Source organism: Ambystoma mexicanum, chromosome 2p (genome assembly GCF_040938575.1).
Source record: "Ambystoma mexicanum isolate Mex_15411 chromosome 2p, UKY_AmexF1_1, whole genome shotgun sequence".
Taxonomy (NCBI): Eukaryota; Metazoa; Chordata; class Amphibia; order Caudata; family Ambystomatidae; genus Ambystoma; species Ambystoma mexicanum.
The window spans coordinates 1,350,128,791-1,350,143,131 of record NC_090923.1 but is presented as its reverse complement, the minus strand read 5'-3'; the positions used below and the strand labels follow the sequence as shown (position 1 = coordinate 1,350,143,131).

Sequence of the window (14,341 nt, the reverse complement as noted above, 5' to 3'; positions counted from 1 at the left end):
TAGTTTTTTAAAATGTCTTGGCTGTTGGGATCATTTCTAGCTATTGTCTCCATGTCCTCATATGATTTTAGCACTCTTTTTCTAGATTTTGCAGGACCAAGACTGAGCCATACTATGTTGTCTGATTTTCCATACAAAGCAGTGCCGGTTAAACGATCTGCTGCTTCATAGGCCCCACATTCTCTATGAGAGAGCATTTTTATGCCTAGGCTGTGCAATTTCTGTGATAATGTTTTGTCTGATGCTAGGTCACCCCAGAGGTCTTGAAGCTCTGTTTTTTCTACTTTTTTTAAGTAGGCTGTAACATATCGTGCAACAACAGTTGAATTGTCTGCAATGTACTGCACATCTATGTTTGCATTCCATACTAGCTCAATTATTGCATTGTAATTATTGATATAATTTGATTTTTCCCTTCTTTTTATGTAATACGTGTTTTTAGGTGATTTACCTTTAACACTATGTCGAACTGAAGACATGAAGTTGTTTACTTCACCTGTTTCTGTAACTTGTCTAGGGAAACCAAAGCGGCATTTGGTGTAGTATTTATCTTTGTTTTTGTATTTACGGCGACAATATTTGCCACATTTGTGTCTTTGAAATTGTAAAATCTGCCCTTGCAGCTCACTATGTGTCTGTTGTGAAGGGATTTCACATGTGACATATTTTTGGATAAACTGCAAAACAGTGCTATCACTGTCGTGGCCAAATTTCGGTGCACGTTTGATCCATAACAGCATGTGAATATGTGGTGCCCCTCTCGCTTGATATTCTTTTCTCCAAAAGAAGTGTTGCACTTCTCCAAGGGGAGGAACAGTTTTATTGCAAATAAAGTGTAGCATTGCAATGAAACGATGATGGAAATATCTTGAGACATTAACTGGATCTAGAGAGCAAAGTTCTTCAGGTGTTAATATATCTATGTTGTTTTTGTTGCTGTTTGCTATGCGTAGGAACTCATGTAAATCTTCCCATGCATCTTCTGCACAACTTAGCGTAACAAACCAAGTTGGTGGTCCAAGGTTTCTGCTCAGGCAAAGGCACGTCTCCGTGCCGTCGAAACCAGTATTCCTTTGTACCACGCAGTGTTTACAAACAAATTTGGTATACTTGATTGTAAAACCTCATCTTATTCTTGTGCTTTTTGTATTAACTGCGTAGCTGACATATTTTGAAAGTGCGTTCCAGATTTAAGTATGTGTGCAACTCCATAACATAGTGTTGCTAATTCACTTTCATAGAGTAGGTGGAATATGTATTCCACATTTTGTCTAAATCTGGGATCTTGCGAATACGTTCGTAATGAGTGGTATTCTGATGCCCCAATCTGAGTGGGTCTATCATCGTATCTCCCACCTTTGCCAGTAGGAAATGGCAATGGAAAAGCATGTGCTTCTATACTTTTTTCCCAAATACTCATTGGTGACCCTTTGGTTTGTTGCATTTGGTAAGTTTCTAGTGCATCACCTATGCTTTCATTGGAATGCAATGGATGAATTGTGTAATGGTCCAAAAGAGTGGATACTGTAGCTGGATCCAGAAGTTCGAATTGTCCAGTTTCTGATGGCTCTTGAATTATTTCAGTTGTTTGCCTTAAGCTTTCATCAATATTTATTTCCTTGTAGTACTCATTGTTGTCTTTTAGATATTGCAGTGCTTGTCTAACTTTGTGTAAGTCCACTAATTGTTGCCAAATTTTTTTGTCCTTTGTTGGTACTCCATTTACTAAGACTATTAAAGAAGGCTCTATTGAACGTTCCACTCCTAGAGTGTGCATATTTTCCGTTAGATCTAATGGCAAGTAAACTACTTTGCCACGAATGCCTTTCACCAATTCAGAGGAAGGTAAATTTGCTGTTTTTGGATGAAGGCGTATAATTGCTTGAAATGGGTGAACTATTTGAATTATTATGCTCTCATTCAAATTGAGAGGATTTTTGGTAATGGAAACAATTCCAAATTATTTGTAATTGCATGTGAAAAGGAGTGTGGTTGTTGTCTAATTTTGCAGGACAGTAACTGCAACATATTAGGAGTTCAGTTATTTCATATTTGCTTTCAGCTAAAAGGTACAAAGCTAATTCAAACCATTTAGAGTCTTCATTGTTTTCTATTTTGTATGCTATGTCCACATTTTTTGTGTTCCTTTTGTAAAACGTTCTGCAGCAACATACACACACATGGTTTGGTACTTCAGCCGATGATTTTTAAAATGTTAGTATTTCTTTTCTGTATGTGTGTAATAGAAGGTTGCTATATGCAGAATTGTCTCTACTATGCTCTAAAACTGTTGCATTTTCTACATGCCTCTCACTTCCAAAATACTTTTTCTGAATACGGTCCATTTCTTCTTGTAAGTATTTGGGTGTACCATGCAGAAGAGTGGTATTTAAATTGCCTAATTCTGAAGCTGGACTTTTTGCATAGCATATTTTATACACTAAATTTCTTACTTTGGAATGATGTACTGATATTCTTTTGATATCATGGAAGGTACTTTTGCAAATAGGCCCAGAAATGCAGGCTAATGAATGTCCTTTTAGTCCTGTGTCTTTCCGCACTACACAAATATCCATATTTTGCAGCACTTTCATTTTACTTTTGTCTTTACCTTTTACATATTGATTGAGGAACTGACGTAAAGATTTGAAAGCTTTGTTTGGAATGATAATGATAATGATAATGATGTGTTATTTATATAGCGCCTTAATCAAAAGCACTTCACACATTGATGGCACACATTGATGTGCACGGCCATTTGTATACTGGACGGTGTGGTTCTGCTGAAATGAGAGGTAATTTTGAGTTTTTAGAAGATAGTTTTGTAAGCAGTGTTTTTTGTTCCATGCCCTCTTCCACTGCTATGGATGGCAATTGTGTTTGTTTGATTTTGTTTGTATGCTTCTTCATTAAAATATGGCTCTGTGGTTGTTGTGTGACTCCATTCACCACCACAAACATGCAGAAAATTATTTTTGTTCACATTCCATTTATTGTTGAGTTTCATTTGTAGTTTGGTACTTAGTTTTGTTAGTGCTTTCATCCTATTTAACACTAATATGAACAACTTCCTTTTGAGAAGGATTGCACTGTCCACGAGTGCTTGTCGAATTAACTTTCTACGGTACGTTTTAAGGGGTGAGGATGATTTTGGTCCTCTTCTTAGTAGATTCTGAAGGACTCTGTGACGAAACATTTTTGCTAAAATACTTTTTTTACTATGAGTTCTTCTTACACTATCAGGATTATTAGGAACATTGTTAGCTGTACTGGCAGCAGTTTTTTTTACAACATTTCTGTGTTTTGTGACACTTTTTGATGGAAGAGGTACAGTTTCGGTAGTTGAGACTTCTTTCATTATGTTACCCAACTCCATTAGGTGGTTTGTATCAAGATTCTCCACGAACTCTACAACAGGTGGATGCTTACATTGGGCACCTTTATTTTTATTTGCTCTAATTATGCGTTCCTTTCTATGGAGCTGCTTTTTGGTAGGCATTCTTTGGTGTCTGTTGAGCAAAAAAAGTATACTTTGGTCTGTTGTCCAATGTATGTGTGCTGTTTGCATGTGTGCATAAGTGTGATGGGGAAGCTCTTTGGCATGGTGTGTCAACGTACAGTGACCTCTAACTATCATTTGGTAAGGCTATTTTACTGTTTGCACACTACTACAATGTGCTTTAGATGAGAGTACAAAGTGCCCTACTTGTGACAAGAACCATTATTAATAACCGAAATGGCAAAAACCTGCTACCGCAACTTATTTTCACAATCTAACCTTCTAAGGATTTCCTATGTTATTTCATTACCAAACACACAGGGATTTGTCAGCTATTCCACCTGTTATTCTTTGTTCAATAAATGGATATTTGTAGGTCGAATGGTTTACAAATGAATGCTTGCTTTGGTGCCCAAAATAAACAAATAACCCACGCAGCCTCTTTAAAGAGTAGTTACAATATGAAGGTTGTACTGTACTTATTTTTTTGTGCAAGATGACCAGGTTTCTTTGGATATGTCGTCTGCAGTGTAGATGCTGTTGATTCTCAGGAGAGTAGTCTTCACTGTGAATTAAAAAAACAATATCAATTACTTTGTGTGTTTGCAGCGGTCAAGATACTGCAGACTTTACTTGTACTTCTTTCGTCAGAGGATTCAACTTTCATATTTCAACCCAGTCCACGTGCACATTTCACTTCTCTCTGTGCAGTCTTTGCATACTACTTTCAATATGGTACTTGAAAGTCCTTCAAAATAACTACATTTTTTAAGGGTTTGCAAATGCTTTGTTCTTTACAAAGTGCAGTATGCATAGGAGAGAGGTTTGTAAGCGATAGGGCAAAGTACTAGATGGGCAAACATTTTGTACTTGTTAATGAAAAGCACGATGTCCAGAAATCGGGAGACCCTCCGAAGGACATGTCAGCACTACAATCGGGAGCACTTACTATTCTCATATGATCACATTGCAAGTAGCATTACTGTAGCCAGTACAGAGTGCAGAACTCCGACATTTTCACATACAAAATTGAGGTCTGCCCTAAATTATACTTCTCAACTCACACGCTTTTGGCGGGTGTCACCCGCCTTGTAAAGGGCAGACTCACCCGCCAAGCCTCCTGCACGGCCATTCATTCCAATGGGCGTTTCACCCGCCAAAAACAAAATCGGCTGATTTCACCCGCCTTTAAGACAAAAATGGTTGAGAGCTATACCTAAATAGGCATGCTTGCAACGTATGTACAGGTTATGCAGAAGACAGTAAGCAGTCGTGCGATTTGTTAATGACAAATCGGCAATCTTGCACTTTCAAAGGGGGAGCGTTGTTATGTGTTCCCTATGGAAATTTACCAGCATTATTTTGTCTATTTTAAATCATAAGGCTTCCACATGTACTCTGATTAAAATGTACATACCTGTACTCTATACTGATGCATGTGGACATGCATGGAGCTGTACGTAGAAATTCGCAATCCTTGCACAGTAGCTTGTAAAGTAGGTGCTTTGCAATGGTATGCGATTTCCATTAAGAATCATCAACAGTAATTTTGAAGTGCGCATTGTTGATGACGTAGTTAAAATTAGCGATGTTCTATGTGATTGGTGGATGATTGTGCGCCCGCTTTGTTGTGTCCAATGAGAGACTCGCTTTGGTACCGCTGTAGAAAGGGTGGAAGGACTGGGTAAGAGTTACGTGCTGCAAGTAGGCAACGCTTGTCCACTGGTAGGGCGTGTCACATACGGGTTTCTACAGCAAATCCTGCATGGAAAGACGACTGTAGGCATCAGCCAATCAGATGTTCACATTACTCTTTTGTGTCGAAAGACGGTGCGCACACTGAAAATGGTAGAGGTGGAGAGGGTCAGGGTTTTGCTGCTTGGAGACATTTTTGTGCAAGGCTTACAACACTATGCCAAGAGTAGGCATGTGGCTCACCATTTCGATGTGCGAGGAGTGGAGGTGGTGTGGAGCGCTGACACTGATGCCAATGCTGCGGCAATTCTGCAAGTTTGCAAAGACATGCGTAGAATGACCACTCCTCATGTGGTAATTTTGCACTACGGTGCTTGCCACTTGGGATACCTGACTTCACGTACTTTGTTGGCAGATTTGGCACAGTTGGTTGAAGCACTCATGACCATCTTCCCAATATCGAAAGTATTTTTTTCTGCTTTACTCCCGAGAGTACAATGAAACAACACTTCTGTTTTCTGTCCAGATCAAAGCATCAGGAGGTGCATCATCAATCGCGGCATGCGTGCATTCATGCTACGAGTTGGTATGTTTTTTTGTAGCCACAATAACATTGCTCCAACCAATGCGCATTACTTTGAAGGAGATGGTGTTGCGCTATCCTGTTTGGGAAATGCGATGTTCTTTTGGAACATAAGGCTTGCTTTAGAGAAGGTTCTGTAATGTTAGCAAGATTAAAGCAACGACAAAAAATACAAATAAATACATAAAATACCACGTCTGTGCGATATGTGGCCAACAAAAAAAAATTCTCTTTTCAGAGCCTACCTTAAAGGGGAAAAAGGGGAATAGTACTTTAATGTACCGTCGTCACACTCTGATCCTGTACATGTCCGCGAACATGGCGGTAGTTAGCAGCCAGCACATATCACCACCGGGGATTGAAGGGTGGAGCCGCATGTAAATGAGAATGAGCGGAGCTAGGGATTGGTCCATAAAGTTCAGTAGGTGTGTTCTGACCGACGTACTTTAGTAAGACCGTCTTCTCCCTCACAGGACACCACACATCCATGGCTTTCCATGCTCGAAAACAGATTATCTGGATTGTGGGAGACTCATGGATACATTGGTTGAAGGTACATGCAGAAAGCTGCAGTTTATCTACAAATCTCAGATTTCCACATGCGGAAGTGCACTGGCATGGCGTGCGTGCCATGAGATGGCTGGACTTGGTACCTCTTTGTGTTACTTTACAGACATAGCGTCCTCCAGATATACTGATCATTCATTGGGGAGGAAACAGTTTAGGCCATGTATCTTGCAATTTGCCATGAAGGAAGGACTAGCGAAGCTCATGGACATGTTTCCAAATTGTCAAATACTTTTTTCCCGTATTGCCCAAAGACAAATATGGTTGCGTTCTTCTGCATTTGGTCCACAAATGGAGAAAGCGAGACGCAATGAGAATAAGGCTGTGTGTGCCTTTTTAAGAGATGTTGGCATGTCCTCTTTCCACAATGAAAACATTTTGTTTCGTAGCAGTTTCATTTTCCGCAGAGATGGAGTCCACCTCACATATGCTGGCAATCAGATGTTTCTTCACAATTTACAAAATGCATTGCGCCCTCTTTTGCAATCAACTTACCTATCTGATAATCCATTTTCCCCAATCCACTGTTTTTGACCCACACAACACAACACAACACCAAAAGGCTCTTTTCAGAGCCGCCACTTACTCCCAACGTACACTTTATTGCGTTTGCTCCGCTTGCACTCTCCCTTTTTCCTCTCTATGACTGTCCGTGAACTTTTGCTGAACTCCGCAGGAGTCTATGGCCTTCACTTCATAGTTCTATTGTTACACTGAGAAAGGCAGCTCTGAAAAGAGCCTTTTCTGTCATTTTTGTGGTTTTTACGTTCATTGATTAACAGCACTCGACACACTAGGAGAAGAGGCGAAAGGAGGGTAAGAAAGGGACACCAGCCACGGGGATAAGAAAGGGCAACTGAACAGACAAATATTAAGGGTGATCTTTATTTAGGTAAGGAGCAAATCTTCTGATGCTCGGTGACTGCAACCTCAAAAGCACTTCGAAAACTCTCTCCCCTGCAGAGTACTGCGTCACAATACGTGCACACTACTGTCACCTTTGAAAGGTAAGGGTCCACAGCATTGCGAATGGCTTGTGAAGCAGCTGGAGGGAGGCGCTTCCCCACAGGAGTGTCTCTTGTGGTGGGAGGATCGGATTCTGAACTCAAACGACTACGCTCTTCACATGGCACCACCTTGCGAATGTCCGCAGTGTGGAACGAAGTGAGGTGTCGCTTCATGGTTGTCGTACCAAAACTGTATGCTCCAAATCTCCTGTGACTCAACACCACATTGCACTGGTTACACTTCACCAAGTTTGCATGTGTTTTTGGTACGTTCCCATAAACGGAAAACAACCGCCACACCCACGACTCCCGCTGAGTTCCTCCTCTTCTTCCTCAATCTCTACATCCTCACCCATATATCTCTCTGCAGGCCCTTGGTGAGGTGGTGATGGTGGCATGTTTGGGGGTGGTGCAGAGGCCAATAACCCAACAGCAGCCATGGAAGCCATACCGATTAGTTTCCTTTTGGTCACTACAGCAGTAAAGGCAACGCACCTCAATCTGCTATAGCTAGAAGGACAATGAAGATGCGCTCGGAGGTGTGGCCTTTTGTAGGGGTGCAGGGGTGTGCCTCGTGACCGTCTTCATACCTACAAAGCGGTACACACATTTTACACAGCAACTCCTGAGGTGGCCTATTGTTTGGGATGTGTGAAATTACATTTTTACACTCTACAATACTTTGCCTTGTGTCTACAAGTTCATGTTTATTGTTGTGGAAGCACACAAACCGTGGCAACTAATCCCCACGCTCAGCGTAGGTGCGGTCACAAGATGACGTCCTCAACACATCCGCCCCCGTAATGAAAGTCCCCTGGACAGCAAATGCAAAGAATCAAACATGCGCATGCGCACAAGTGTCCTACGGACAGTGTTTGGGTTCTCAAACTACTTCAAAGTGTGACACAAGTGAGACGGACAGTTAGGAACTGGCGGGATGTTCGCAATACTTATGTTTGTACTGCGCATGTGCACGCATGCTATGTTCACTGTACGGACAGTTCCAGTGTCCTTAGGACAACTCCATTTTGTTTGCCTACGAACTTGCCGCCCACCGTGCCTGTTCTACGGACGGCACCATTTTGACTGTGCCCAATACGGACCGCTATACTGTCCTTCACACACTCCCTTTTTAGTCATTTACACCCATTCCGGACATCTTGTGTGTTCTAGGACCATGTATTATCTCGTTTCCAAGCGGTACGCCGATGTAGTATATCCTTTGGACACCCCTTTCTGTTTATGTACGCACATTTTCAAAAGATGGTGCAGTCACACATTGTCTTACTTCACATTAGACAGCACCCACATTCCATTGCTTGCGGATAGGTCGAACAGGCGCGCTGTTCGCAAACATTTTACGTCTTTTTAAAAACAAAATCTACACACACACTCTTTCTCTACAACTACTGCACAAAAACATTTCAAACACACTAGGGTTGTCATATACAAGAGACTAAAATGTTCCTTTTTCTTGACGGCGCCTGCAGACAAGTCCGCCGGATCTCGGCCCAACACAAGTTCTTCTTCTTCAAGTTAGCTACAATTATCTCCTACTATGGACAGCCAAGTTTGCAGTCCAGAAAGAGGAAGTGTCATCATGTTTAGGACTGTTTATGCAGGGGATCTGAATTACTATTGGTGGACTAGGTCACGTGTTGATGGCCTCAAAATTAACTGGAGCCAAGCTCCCTGGGAAATTTAGTTTTCTTCAGAGACTCTTACCTTTTATGTTAAGATATTACTGTTATATTACTGTTACATTGCTATGTTTATTATATATATTTGGTGCACCTGTTTTCTGCACATTACTCATGGCACACTCACTTTTGGTGCACAAATATCTTGCTGCTGAGCTCTTTTCTTTATTGTCGAATAAAAGAAAGAGAAGCATAATGCTCGCCTCCGAGTCTTTAATAGAATTAAGACTTTCCAGTAAGTAATTATGGAAAATCTTTATTCACCTACAACCGGCAATAAAAAGACTCCTCCTCAGGGACCTAATCTGGAATTCCCAGAGAGAACAGTATAGCCACCACTATTTAGTGATGTTGGGAATACAGATATGGTGGAGGACCTGCAGAATCATGGGACTGGGAGACCTGATCTCGCCACAGACACCCCTGGCAGCGTAGTGGCAGATATGCATGAATATAGAACAATAGTGAGGACGCATTGGGAGGCCAGCGGGATTGCGACGATAGGGGATTTGAGTAACAAATACAGGTTTTTGGATCTTACAGAGCTAAGAGAGGCCACGAACATACATGAGGGTCAATTCCTGCTGCACAGGACTATGATATGTACAATAAAAGGTAAGTGGCCAGCCGTCAGGGAGGAGACCGTAGGATTTGAGGACATGCACACTCATAAACATCTCGGAGGGGGGGCATGCTATTTGCAGAATTTATGAGGTATTGATTGACCGCAGAGTACAATTGAAATGCAAAGGTAGATGGGAGGAAGAATTGGGGAGAACGTTTGAGGAAGAAGAATGGCAAAGGATATCCCTATATCATAAAAAAGTCTCTAGGAACGCCAGGCTGCAGCTAATCCAATTTTATATCACACAGAGGGCATATCTAACACCGGCAGCAATAGCGAAATTCAAAGGAGCGAGTAGGCAGGCGTGTCCCAAATGTAATGCAGAGGGTGTGGGATTGATACATAGGTTTTGGGGATGTTTAGTGGTGCAGGCCTTCTGGAGGAGGGTGGCGAGTAAAGTAGCTCATGGGGTATTCATTTGGATATCCAATCCCCAGAAGCTTGTATGTTGGGCCTGTTTAAGGAAAGCACGAAGCAGAAATCCCTTGTAAAGATTAAAAACCTAATTTACATAGTAGCCAAACGCAGCATAGCAATGCAGTGGAAATCTACGAAGCCAAGCATTGATAGGTGGTGGGAAGACCTGAGAAAGCGGTCAACGGCAGAAACGGGAGTGTGGGGAAAGGCACTGGGGGAACAGAGACAGGAACTTGGAACAGACATTCTTTTTTTTTTTTTTTTTTTTTACAAACTTTATTTTGTGTTTTCTTGCAAGAGCTCTGATAATAAACATACGCATGCAATGTAACAAGATGTCGTTCATTTCTGCTTTTCGCAATATTACTCTCCTTGTGTCATCGCTTAGTTCATTGAGTTCTTGAGCATATCTAACAGTTAACAATTAACAATTAACTTTGTTCCCTCCCCTCTCCCTCTCCCTGCTTATTCTTATTGCGATAAAGTTCGGTTGAGTTCCTGCATAACATTTCATTTGTGTATCAATGCAGTTTTCTACTCCAAGTGATGCACTTCTGGGCTTTGTTTATAGTATGGAGACCTTACGCAACATTCTGGGCTTAAAGTACATAAGTTCATTGTCGCTGGTGAATTCATGAAGGGGCATCCACATGTTCAAATATTTCGAGTAGGAGCCGTGAGCCAAGGCTGTTTCCTTCTCCAGAGCCATGATTCCCCCCAGCTTAACCCACCACATGGCTTCTACCGGTCCTTGTTTGGTTTTCCACATATGTGCCAGGTTACTCCTCGCTGCGCTTAACATGTGGGTGATAAGCATAGCTCTGTCTCCAGTTTGTGCGTAAGTATTCTCGATTGCTGCTCCTAGTAATATTACTAAGGGGTTCATGGGGAGCTGTACCATCGTTATTTCCTTAATGTGACTCAGGATTTCTTTCCAATATGTTTGTGCCCGAGGGCAGGTCCACCACATATGGATCATATCTCCTACTTCCCCGCAATCTCGCCAACACAATGAGGAGTAGCTAGCTTTATAGAGTGTAATCGTTGTGGAGTCATGTACCATCTAAGGCATAGTTTTAAATGCTGCCTCTTTGATTGAGGCACATTTAGAGCTCTTCGCTGCTCGATGCCATATTTGCCCCCATGTCTCTATAGGGATCGGCTTACCCACCTTGTCCTCCCATTTCCTCATATATGGGAGGATTTCTTCCGAGTCGCTCCACAGAGCAGGCAATATAGTCGTGATACCCCTTTTTCCAAAGTACCTTCTACCTTCCCTCACTTTCGTATTTGTGACCCAATGTCTAATTTGTGCATATTGATATCGTTCACTTTTGGGAATCATACATTTCTCCTTACATCCTTAAAATGTCAAGGGTACCCTTATCTATGTAGAATTCCTTTAGGGTGAGATTTCTTCCCCCTCCCCAGTGAGACCAAAAGCGGCGTTATGTACCTGGCGTGAAATCTGGATTATTGGCCATTGGTGTGAGTGGACCTCCCCCTAGTTTTAGCTTCTTGTTCCGTAGGGCCTTGTACCAATACCAGAGAGTGGCCCTTGTTGTTTCCAGCAGTGTGCCTCCATTCTTTCTATGTCTCGGGTGTAAGAATCCCAAGCTTTCTAAAGTGATTTTTGTTGCTTCCTTTTCTAGATTTACCCATCGGTTTTGGTTCTCCTTTGGGGGCCATTGTAACAGTCTAGTCGTGAGAGCCTTAATACTCTCACGACTAGACTACTGCAATGCCCTCTACAGTGGTGCCAACAAATCCATCACCCAAAGGCTTCAAATCCTACAAAATAATGCCCTTAGGGCGGCACTTGGCATAAATAAAAGGGAACATATTTCCTCCTTTAGACGCCAGTACAAATGGCTCTCGACTGCTAACAAAAACCATCTAAAAATGATCTCTTTCACCCATAAAGCCCTAAACAATGCGGCTCCTAGCTACTTGATGGATAAAATAAAGAGAAAAATATCTAGTAGACCGATAAGAACTGTCAATTCAAACTGTCTGATAGTACCTATCAATGGCGGCATCCGTTTCCCTGTGACAGCTGCCAAACTATGGAATGCTTTGCCGCACAACTTGAGAGCTGACTGACCATTCTTACACTTCAGAAGGAACTTCATCAAACACATTAACTCTAATAACTTGTAGTCACCCTGTCCAGACCCCCCTGTAACATTAGCCTATAGGGATTGTATATATGTATTTTTAGAAGTCTATCAGCTAATGTATAAAACCTGGACACAGCATGCTAACCTTACATCTTGTATATTAACTGCCAGTAATTACCTGCCTACATTTGCACTAATGTAAGTACACATACGGTACATTTCTGTACTTCTGTAAATTTGATGTACCACTGTAAAACTGATGTATCTCTGTAAATTCTGTAACATTGTAATTTCTAGATTCCTGTAACATTTTAAGCCTTGCATATTCTGCTCTGCTGCGCCCGGTTACCTTTGGGTCTGGCGTGCATTATAAATCAATAAACAAACAAACAAACATCGGTGCTATCTGCGCTGCCCAAAGGTATCTCTGAAATTCCGGCACTTCTAGCCCTCCCATTATCTGCGTTCGGAAAATAGTTTTCTTAGGGATTCTTGGCTTTTTTCCTTTCCAGATGAAAGCCATGACTTTCTTCTGTGGATTTTGGATTGCTGGGAGGGGGGATTTTCAGTGGGAGTGCACCCATTATATACAGAAACCTGGGGAGCAAGGACATCTTAACTGCCACTATACTCGCTGTCCAAGATAGTTCCTGCATATCCCATCATTTCAGGTCTTCTACCAGTGTTGCTAGCAGTCTCAGGATATTCGCCCCATAAAGCTTCATATAAGTAGGTGTTCGGTTTATGCCTAAATAGGCTATGGGTCCTTGGCTCCATTTTATTAGGTAATTCTTCTCCCACTCTACTAACTTGACTGGGTTTTCAGTTATGTTAAGTGCGTTAGATTGAGGGTAGTTAATATTAAATCCTGAGGCCTCTGCAAATCTCTTTAATATCGTGATTGTGTGGGGGAGTGAGCGCTCTGTGTCTCTCAGAAAGAGAAGGACATCGTCCACATATAAAGCAAATTTTTGGATCCCGCAGGTCCCGGTCTCCACCCCCAGAATGTTTTCATCTGCTCATACCCCCTGTGCCAGCGGCTCTATGGCCATTGCAAAAATTAACGGGGAAAGGTGACACCCCTGCCTAGTACCCTTGCGGATCGGGATGCTTTCTGTTAGTTGGCCATTAATCATTAACTTTGTAGATGGGTGTACAAAATTGGCCACAACCTTGCGTGAGAAAATCGGGCCACACCCGAACTTCTCCAAGACCAACTGTAGGAAGCTCCAATCTAGGCTGTCAAACACCCTGAAGGCGTCCAACGCCAGTATCGACATGGGCTGGCCTGTTCTCTGCACCCATTCAATGATATGTATAGCCCTATGAATGTTGTCATAGGTATGACGCCCTCTTACGAAACCCGCTTGGTTCGGATGAATTATTTTGGGGAGGATTCTTGCCAGTCTTTGTGCTAGGATAATGGAGTAAATGTTTGCGTCTCTATTTAACAGAGAGATAGAACAGTAACTTGCACAGTCTGTGGGGTCCCTGTCTGGTTTCAAGAGGAGGACCGTGGTCGCTGGACTCTTATGTAATTAAATGGGTGTGTTAGTGGGCTGACTAGTAGGTTATGAAACATTTTATAGTAGGCGTTAGAAAGGCCGTCCGGACCCAGGGCTTTGTTCCTTTTCAGGGAGCTGTTAACTCCCCTCACCTCCTCTTCAGTTATGGGCACTTCTAGCTCTTGTTTATCGCTCTCAGTGATTTGCGGCAAAGCCGTTTGTGCCAGGAATTCAGTTTGTGTCTCCCTTCGTAGGTGGTCCTGTGATAAGTGTTTAGCATAAAAAGCTTGCATGACTTCTGTTATCCCTTTCTCATCCTTGACTATCCCTCCCCCTGGGTGTGCTAGTTGGTTAATAGGGTTGCGGTTTTTGTGCTTTCTCAATTTGGCCGCTAGTAGCCGATTAGCTTTGTCCCCTTTTATATAATAGGTTTTTTTTTTAAGGAGGAGCTGCGCTGATTCCTCCGCGTAATGCGCTTCTAATGCGGCTTTAATTTGCTTGAGGTCTCGCCAGACTCTTTGGGATTTTTTAACTTTATATTGTGTTTCGGCTAGCTGTACTTTCGTTTCTAGTGTTTGCCTCTCTTTCTTTTCTCTTTAAGAAATTTGCTGTGTGTGCAATAA

At 42.1% G+C, this 14,341-nt stretch overlaps 1 protein-coding gene across 2 annotated transcripts in view; it reads left to right on the top strand.

Moving 5' to 3' along the window:
• DRC3 (dynein regulatory complex subunit 3) overlaps positions 1-14,341 on the top strand; it is a 742,340-nt gene that overhangs the window by 498,760 nt on the left and 229,239 nt on the right. The gene's annotated exons all lie outside the window — the stretch shown is intronic.